General features: G+C 44.1%; 1 pseudogene; it reads right to left on the bottom strand.

Moving 5' to 3' along the window:
• Positions 1-239: 239 nt before the first annotated feature.
• LOC104865862 lies at positions 240-7,606 on the bottom strand (annotated as a pseudogene).
• Positions 7,607-9,372: the final 1,766 nt, after the last annotated feature.

Genomic DNA, 9,372 nt, shown 5'->3' with positions numbered 1-9,372 from the left:
GTAGTCGTGCTACCAGTCGGCAATGTGATGAACCCTAGTGTACCCTCTCCTCAGAATCAGCCCTGCTGAAAGGCTCAGCAGCCTGCTCCTGTCTCTTCAGAAATGTTGCCGCAGGAGAAGAAAGCTGGAAACCAAGTCCAAACCAGAAGAAAACATTGACCGGGTCCACAATGGTGGGCCGCCACTCGGAAATTATTTTTTCCTCATTTTCATTATCAGTGTGATAGCTTCCTGGGTTCTTAACATTGCAAATGTCCAATCAAGCTGATTATGCCCCCTTTCTGAACTTTCGCATTTTTTATTAAACCGAATTCCTGGTTCACTGAGAATAGGGTCCTTCTGTGAAGCCTCTGGGTGAGTTGACCTGAGATTTGTACAGAAAACTTACTGTTCAAGCTTTGGATAAAAGCTTCTAAAAACCAGGAAGTCTCAGTTCAGCATCACTTACAAGTTTTAGGTTTTCTAAGCTGATTTGTTTTTTCCCTCTGAGTCTTTTGTTTCTATGCAAACAACACAGCCTACTGCAGTGTGCTTACCTCCAAATTATAGTGCCCTACTTCAATCTTAACTGTTCTAATTCCCTTTGACATGAGATTGTGCCAATGTAATTTTTTACCTCTTTTTTTCGTAAGATTTTTCTACCTCAGATATCAAATCCTCAGTTCAATGGGAAGTGAGACAAAGACTTTCTCAAAGCTTCTTAAACAAGCACCAGTGTTCAGAATTTTTATGTTAACAGAATCAGCTGTATAATAATAATAAGGCCACTTATTATATTTGCATATTCCCTTAAAAGCTTGGCTTAAACTTTCAGACACATTTATGTCCTGAGACAGTCTGGCAAGCTTGTTTATATTATAGTCTGGCCTGCCAACTTCTCTTAGCCACTTGCATTTTCTTTAATTTCACTACAGGTGGAGATGCCTAATATCTGCCGTCCTGTCAAATGAGCTCCACATAAGGAATGTAAACATTATGAACTGCAAACATAAGCTAACTAAAAAAAGAAAAACAAGGGCCAGGGATTTAGCTTAGTGGCAGTGTGCCCACCTCTCAAATGCAAGGTCCTGAGTTCAATTCCTGTGCCAAAAGAAAAAGAAGAAGAAGAAAAAAAGAAAAACAAAACAAAGAAAACACCCTATTGGCTTTATTATGTCTTTTGTGAGACACATTCAGAAGGTATCATGATGAATAATTGTAATGTTAAATATTGCTTCTCAGCCAGAAATTGTATAATCTTATAATTGCTTTGGGGTAGACTTAATTATAATAGATTTTAGACACTAATCAAACACTCGGATTAATTTTAATTAATATTTTCTGTGAAAAAATTTTGTCTGACTCCCAGAATTATATAATAAAACTGTGTTATCATTTAAAAGGTATTTATTATGTATGTATAGTTACAGAACCAGATGAATGATACTAATGTAAATATACATCTTTAAAATAAGTCTAGACTACATTTGTTCAATAAATTTCTCCCAATTTTTCAGTCTATTAAAAAATAGAGAATTTAGTGAGTTCTGAGTTATCTCATGAAAAACATCTCTGTTTCGTATGTGCTTAGGTACTAAGAGCACTTTTTAGAGCTTTGCTTCAGTCTCTTTGGAAGTTAGTTTTTTCTATAATTGTGTTTTCTCAGCAACATGTGGAGGTGACTGGCAAGCAACTCCAGACACTTTGATTTGGATGCGTGTATGGCTTTTATCTAGATGTGCCCCGAAAGCCTCATGCATTCATAAGTGGGTTTGGCAGAGGTGGCTGGCTGGATCTATAGTTCATGCATATGGATTAAGGGTGTAACTATATCAGTCTATTGATAGGTCTAGTATAGTTCTAGCTGGCTGTGGATAATGGGAAGGCCCACCTGGAGGGTGGCACCACTCAGAATAAGCTCAATGGGATAAAAGGGAAAGAGAAGCCTGTTCTTTGCTGCTTCCTGCCTACCCTGCTGTGGACTGTTTTTCCTCTGTCACATCCCTGTACCATGTTGCCCTGCCTTTGAGCCAGCCAACTGTAGACTGAAACCTTTACAAACTATGAGCTAAAATAAACTTTTCATCCTTTAACTCGAGGGTGTTTGGTACTTTGTCTCAGCAACAAGAAAAGTAAGACAAATGAGTTTTCAACTTCCACTCCTTTCTACTTCAAAGGCAATACAAGTTTAAATATTGTAGCATCATTAACAGCAGCTTTATATGCCTTGTCTCTTACAGTAAGAAACTGTAGATCATCTTGCGAAACTTCTTTGGCAAGTTTTCCAAATATTACATAGTGTAAGTAACTGCTCAACACATTTCTCAGAACAAAGAGTGATAGTTTTAGCCGCTGCTACTGTTACTATATCTAACAGGCCAGCACTCAGGATATATTTCTTCAAGTCTCTCAACATTGAATCTATCCAATTAGGAAATCTGCCCAACAGTGAAGGCATTAAATGTAATTTCTCAGTTTCATTTTCTCTGACAGAGTCTTAGTACCCTTCTACAATAGTCTGTTTAAATGATGTCACCAGAGCATTTACACAGCTTTTAAACTTCATGTGCTTTAACAGAGATACATTATGGTCTAATTTCTAAATAATATAGTGTTCACTTTTTCCTTTTAATTTGGCACCCACATATTTCATTTAATTCTGTACATTATTTTGCTGTAGATTAGAGGGTGTCTGTAAATCTTGGTTGAGTTCAAGTATGCCTTCTTAAAATTGCTCCTATCAACCTGAAGCTTATCCTCAGGATTAGAACAAAGGATAACCATGGATTCTCTTACTCCAGCAAAAGCTTCTAGTCTTTCAGTATGTACCAGCTTCCTTGTACTCTCCTGTAGTCTGTTTTTAATATTTAAAAAACCCTGGCTGATTCCATGTATCAAGCACAAGCTTTCACATGATACTAATCTATATTTGTATACTTTTAGTGCTTCTCAGTTTACCCATTATTCTCTGATTGACAAAAAGGTTTTGGTTAAATGTCACATAGTGTGATGAATTTCCACCATTCAACTATATATGCTTTTAAATTGTGCTATCTTGACAGCTGTGTACTCATTCCTGTGCAGTTTAATAAACTCAAGGACATCTTCTGGTAAAGCCTTATGTTTTCCACTGGGTCTTTAACACCCCATAACAGAGAGCATGGGCATTACTTGTAACAGATTAGACTCTGCAGCCAAGTTCCTTCAGGTTCCCCAAGGAGACAAAACTTCACAGCCCTCTCGATCAGGTCACAGCCAAGACTGAGCTCTCTCTGGGCCCAGGGCCCAGAGGCTCACACTGCAGGCGTGAATGTGCTGGACAGTCAACATCAGACCCAGTCTCAGGCTCCAGGGCTTCCTCACACTTTCCTCCTACATGATCAACAGTGGAAACAGCTCCTGGGAGAGCTGGGGGAGATGGTGAGATGGTAATGGGAAGAGGGACCATTCACTCCAACATTCAGTGTTGAAAGAAAGAATAAATTACTCGGGCAACCAGAAACCATAATCTCATCTTGAGTTTCCATCTGACTGCAGTCAGAATGGCTATCAAGAGTACAATGGTGGTGAGGATGGGTTGGGGGAAAGGAACCCCCCATCTCACTGCAGAGGGGAAGATAAATTAGGGCAGCCACTCTGGACGTGAGCATGGAGGTTCCTCAGAAAACTAAAAATGGAAATTCCATTTGATCCTGATAGACCACTCCTCGGCATATACCTGACAGAATCAAAGTCAACACATTATAGAGATTCATATCTATTTACTGTGTCACAATCCATAATAACCAAGATACGCAACCAGTCTACATGCCCATCAACAGATGACGGGATAAAAAAAGCTTAGTGTAATATACATAACAGAGTATTATTCAGTCACAAGGAAGGATGAAAATCTGTCATTTGCAAGAAAATGGATGGATCTTGAGAACATCGTGTTGAGGGAAATTAGCCAGACTCAGAAGACAAATATCTCGTATTCTTACCAGTGTGTGGAATCTAAAAATGATGACGTGAAAATGGAAGGGAGATTATAGCTGGGAAAGAGAAATGGGATAAGGGGGAGGTGATGGAGTGTCAGAGTGGGCACTAGGAAGGATGATGCCAGCAAAGTATGCTCGATACACTGGACCCCCCACACGTGAATCTTGGAGGGAGGAAGGGAAAAGGCATGACTGCGGCTGGAACTGATCAGAGTACTTCTGTGTGTACACAAATCTGCCAAGAGGAAATCCCTCAAAATAATTTTTTAAAAAGCTGTTCTTTTGTTCTCCAAAGAGTACTCTTGCACATGAAGACGTTCATGCTTCCTCATGCTGCATTCCGACAAATAGAGGGTACACAGGATCGGGGCCCCAGCCCCACCTCATGTTCCCATTCCCCATCTCTGCAGCACTGGACCCAGCACTGTCCCCGTCCTCCTCAAGGCTGTCCCTTACAGTAGGATCCGCGTAGCCTATCGAAGGGAGTTCCTCCCACCACGTGACAGCACACGTGGTCCTCTGACCCACCAGAAGTGCACCTAGCACTGCTCCCAAGTCCAGCCCTCAAAATGAATGCTGTGCTAATTACACAAAAAACAAAGTATTCCAGACTCCACTTTGAAGCAGCTGACCCTCAGGGTGATGAGCCGGTCCCAAGAAACTTCAGTCCAGGCAGCAACCACTGGACCTGGAGGACAGGCAGGGGCCATGGATAGGAGAGTACAGCAGAGCCACAGTTCACGTTAAGCAGAAAGGGTATTCAACACTCAGCACTTTCTTACCCCACCCAAACAATTAAACCAAAGAAAATAACAACAGGACATGATGAAAAGAAAGAAGGGAGAAAGGGAGAGGAGGAGGAAAGAAGAAAAGAGGAAGAGCAGGAAAGAGGAAAGAGGGACAGAGGAAGAAAGAAAGTTCTTCGTTCCTAGATAGACCCTCCCTGTGACTTCCCCCTCACTGAAGAGATGTGGTATTGAGAATTATTCTTTTCTCATTAAATAACACCAGGAAAACCAGGTGACGAGAACAAGGGACATGGACTGGGCACCTTTGAAAGCACTGGTGCAGGAGGACTTAGGTCTGGTGTCCCATACACAGGCAGCCCAAACTCTCCCCAGCCAAACTCTGCCAGCAACACAGCAACTCCAGGGTGCCAAGTCCCCACTCTTCAGCTAGATTTCCTACTTTAAACATACCTTCTTTTCTAATCATACTGTGTGTGGGTTAGGAACACAAAGAGAAAAGAGCACACAAATGTCAGGGCCCACGGTCTGTGAATTACGGCGGGGATGAGTATGTTCCCCGTGGGCTGCTTGGTAGGCAGAGATTCCGCTTGCTCCTGGTCATGGCGGGAAGAGCCACAGAGCTGTGATGCTCACAGGCCAAGATAACATCTGCCACCGAGGACCTGACTTCCCAGAAAAACGCAGTGGAGGCTAAAGTCCCACTTTGGGGAAAACACGGGTTCCCTATTGACTTATACTCCTCTCTTACAAGAATGCTTTATTCTTCTTTTCCTAGCCCATGGCACCCACCTTCACTGTTCCTGGAGCCACCAACACCCACCCTGAGTGCTTGTGTGTTCTCAATAAACAGTGGTGGGCTTGAGAGTCTTTGTCATTTGCCCAACCTGAGGCATCGACCTTCCAGCCCCTCATTCATCTGCAACACTGTCTTAGTCTTTCATCCTTTGCACTTCTGTGGGGCTTGGTCCATCCTGATACTCGAAAATATCTATTGGCTGTAGAAAGCTGGAGAGTTCACAGTTCCTGAGGCTCTTCCCCTTTTCCAGAGAATCAGGCTGAGGAGCCACAGCATCCACAGGGCCATGGGTGTTAACAGGAGTTCAGGAGGGAGACTTTTGGTTTCCCAGCCAGACTTTCCCTGAGCTCTGTCCCTTTAGGCCCAGGGTCTGCACCTCCCAGAGGCACAATTCTTCAGAGAGGCCCCTGCTTCTGCCCCCATCCATCTCTTCCTGGAAACCTGCTGTGATCTAAGCACCCAGGGATCTTGCATCACATGGCCTTTGTAACTGGCACGGCCAGAAATGATGCTTCTGGTCCAAGGGGGAAAGGGCTCAGGCTTTTGTAGATATGGGGATCAGGGAAGTGAAGCTTCCCTGAGATTAAGGGGAAGGCATAGATGTCAGCTTTGGAGCTGGACCTCAGCTCTTCCCTGCTCAGCTGAGTCTGGGCAAATCACAGAACCACTCTGGGCCTCAGTATACTCAGATCTAAAGTGGGAAACCCACTAGGCTGCGTAGGTGCAAGACTAAGTTAATATCACTGAGGCCCAGGCCTTGGCAGGTGCTCCTTGGCATGAGAGCCCTGCAGGGACCGAGCTTGGCCTTGGTAGGAGGAAATAGAGTCCCATGGGCTTTAGCAGATGCCTAAGTGCTTGGATGCTGGCCAGGAACAGGAAAGATCCCACGCTTTATGCTGAGACAAAAGGAGGCCAGCTAAGGGCTCATAGACTCAGTCCCCAAACGTGCAGGGAGGGAGAAGGGGGTTTAGGAGAGGAGGCTTCAGGCTGGGGTAGAAAGAACACTGCCTCTTATCAATCAGCTGTGTGACTTTGAAAAAGTCACCCAACTTCTCTGAAATTGCTCTGTGCTGTTCGAACTGTAATGAGGTAAACAGAATCCTGCAGGCAGCTGGGGAAGAGATCTGGGTACTAGCGCGTATATAACAAATGTGGTTCCTTGCAGGCCCTGCTCTGCCAGCTACTACAAGCTGAGTGTCCCTTATGTGAAATGCTTAGAACCAGAAGTGTTTCAGAGTTAGGATTTTTTGGATTTGGTAAGATTTACATATACTTAATGAGATATCTTGGGGATGAAACACAAACCCAAACATGAAATTCATTTATGTGTTATAAATATACATTACCCGAAAGGCAATTTTAGATAATATTTTAAGCATACATGCATTCTAACTGTGACCTGTCAAATATGGTCAAGTGTAGGACTTTCTGCTGTGGTATCAAGTCAGAGCTCAAAATTTCAGATCTGGAGCACTTCAGATTTGAGATTTTCAGACTGGCCAAACTCAGCCCAGCTCCCTGTGGCAGGACCTCACTTCCTGCCTGCTTGAGTAGTATTTCCTAAATGGTGTAGTGCTCAGCAAACCTATCTATGACATTCACCATAATCTAAGTACTTTATAAAATGTATTTCATAGCCAGGTGTGGTGGAGCATGCCTGTAATCTTAGTCATTCAGGAGCTGAAGACAGAAGGACCACATGTTTAGCTCCTGCCAGGACACCTTGGTGAGGCACTTTCTTGAAAACAGAATGGGGGGATAAAGATGTAGCTCATTGCTATAATACCCTGTGTTCAACACCCAGGACTGCAACAATGACAACAATAAATTCTAATTTTTTTTAAATTTAGTGGATTTCCTTGTGTAAATTCACATACGTATGAGGAAAACCACTATATCACTGTTCTAAGTGAGGAAGAGTTGGCTGGCCAAAAATCTCAGGCATCAGTAAAAACAAAGAGGTCTGAGAGCCAGTGAGTCATTCATTACCTTCTTGGGCCACATACCTTTTGGCAGGTGCAGGCACAGAAGCTGCTCTCCCGGGTTACCAGAAGGGAGCAAACATCAGAAAATTGGTAGTACCACTTCTGAACTGAGCCCATTCTTACAGCCAATCAGGATTTAAAGGACCAATTTGAGAATGACTTTTGTCCTCTGAGGTTTGATTTTATCTAACACCTTAAACCAATCATGGGGAGATCAGCTCTCTGAGACACAGGGACCTGAGGATCATGAGCATCCTCTGAGTTGCAAGAGGGTTCTGAAGGGCTTGGTGGAGCATGAGGGAAGGAAAGGCGTAGTTAGAAGGAAGCCATGCAGGGTGGGAGTAGCCCCATGGTGGGTAGGTGGGCTAAGGCCACCTACAATGGAGCCCCCTCCCTAGAACATCAGGTACTAGAGCATGCCTCTCTGTTGAACCTCGTGGGCTAAGCTGAACCTGCTCCCCTGTAAGGCCATCTTGAATGCCCATGATGCTGAGATGGTTTGAGGCAGGAAGAGACTGGACATGAGGAGGAAGCAGTTCTGAGGAATCCTGGGAGAAGGGTTGATGGCAGCTTGTGCCATGATCCACACCTACAAGAATGATTGGAAAACACCCAGGACACAAACCATGTGAAGACTGTTTTCATTGTGGATGAGACAACAGTGCCTTTAGTGGGAATAATACCCAGAGGTTACAGCCCAAACCTGAGTGTTTTGACTAGAAACAGACTCATATTGACAAAACAAAGCCATGGGATCTACAAAATACACAGTCCCCTGCCCACCTCCAGTTTGACAGAGGCCTCAGGCATAGAGTTTTGATAACTTTCACTTTGCTGGCAGGTAGAATTTAGATAATAAAATGGCTAACTTTTGTTGGGTAGTGACCAGACCGGCACTCACCAGTGCCCAGGCTTGTTTCCTCTCCCCAAAAGTGCAGAGTGGATTATGATTCTTCGCATCTTATCTCAGAGAGGTGATGTGGCTGCCCAGAATCTCTCAGTCACTAGAGCCAGAGCTGAGATCCTGCCACAGGGTGGTGGCAGGTAAGAGACCCCTGCTTGAAGAACCAGGTGCACAAGGGATCTTATGACCCACAGAAATAAATGAGAAGCTGGGGTCCATAATCTAGCAGTGCATCTGGTGCTGGAATGGACTCTGAGGCAGAGGGACTCCATAGGGCTGGACTACCACATCTTAAACTGCAGGGAGCAATGCCCAGCCTAGGGGGAGAGGTGTAGGTACTCTCCATCAGCATCCCTGGCCATGCATCCACAGGGTATTCTCCGCCTCCAGCCTACCAACCATCACCTCGCTCTGATGAGATTAATAATAATTTTAAAATAGGATATTTTAAAATGTTAGCCATTTGATTATCTAAATTCCACCTGGAAGCAAGTGAAAGTTATCAAAACTCTACCCCAAAGGCTTCTTCCAAACTAGAAGGTGGGAGCAATGCATTTAGTAGATGCCACAGCCTCTTTTGTCGACATGATTCTGCATCCACTCAAAACACTCCAGAGTTGGGCTGTAGCCTCTGGCTAATGTCACCACTGAAGTTGCCTCCTCCAAAATGAAAATACTGTTCACAAGTCTTGTGTCCTGGGTGTTTTCCAATCGTCCTTGTAACTGTGGATCATGCCACCTGCTGCCATCAACCCTTCTCCCAGGATTCCTCAGAACAACTTCCTCCTGATGCTCAGTTACTTCCTGTCTTGATCCATCACAGCATAATGGCCACCAAACTTTGCATCAGAAGCCTAGAGACATGAAGTCACCTATCCAAAGTTACTGTGCCACTGAGAGGCTGAGCAAGAGTTGCAACTCGGTGTCCTTAGACATATCTAGCTCTCACATCCTGCCTCCAGTTACCCATTTTCAGTGA

This window comes from Fukomys damarensis, unplaced genomic scaffold (assembly GCF_012274545.1).
Source record: "Fukomys damarensis isolate Sample0158 unplaced genomic scaffold, DMR_v1.0_HiC HiC_scaffold_5, whole genome shotgun sequence".
In the NCBI taxonomy this organism is placed as follows: domain Eukaryota; kingdom Metazoa; phylum Chordata; class Mammalia; order Rodentia; family Bathyergidae; genus Fukomys; species Fukomys damarensis.
The sequence above is the reverse complement of the archived record's forward strand: the minus strand, read 5'-3'. Positions and strand labels throughout refer to the sequence as shown.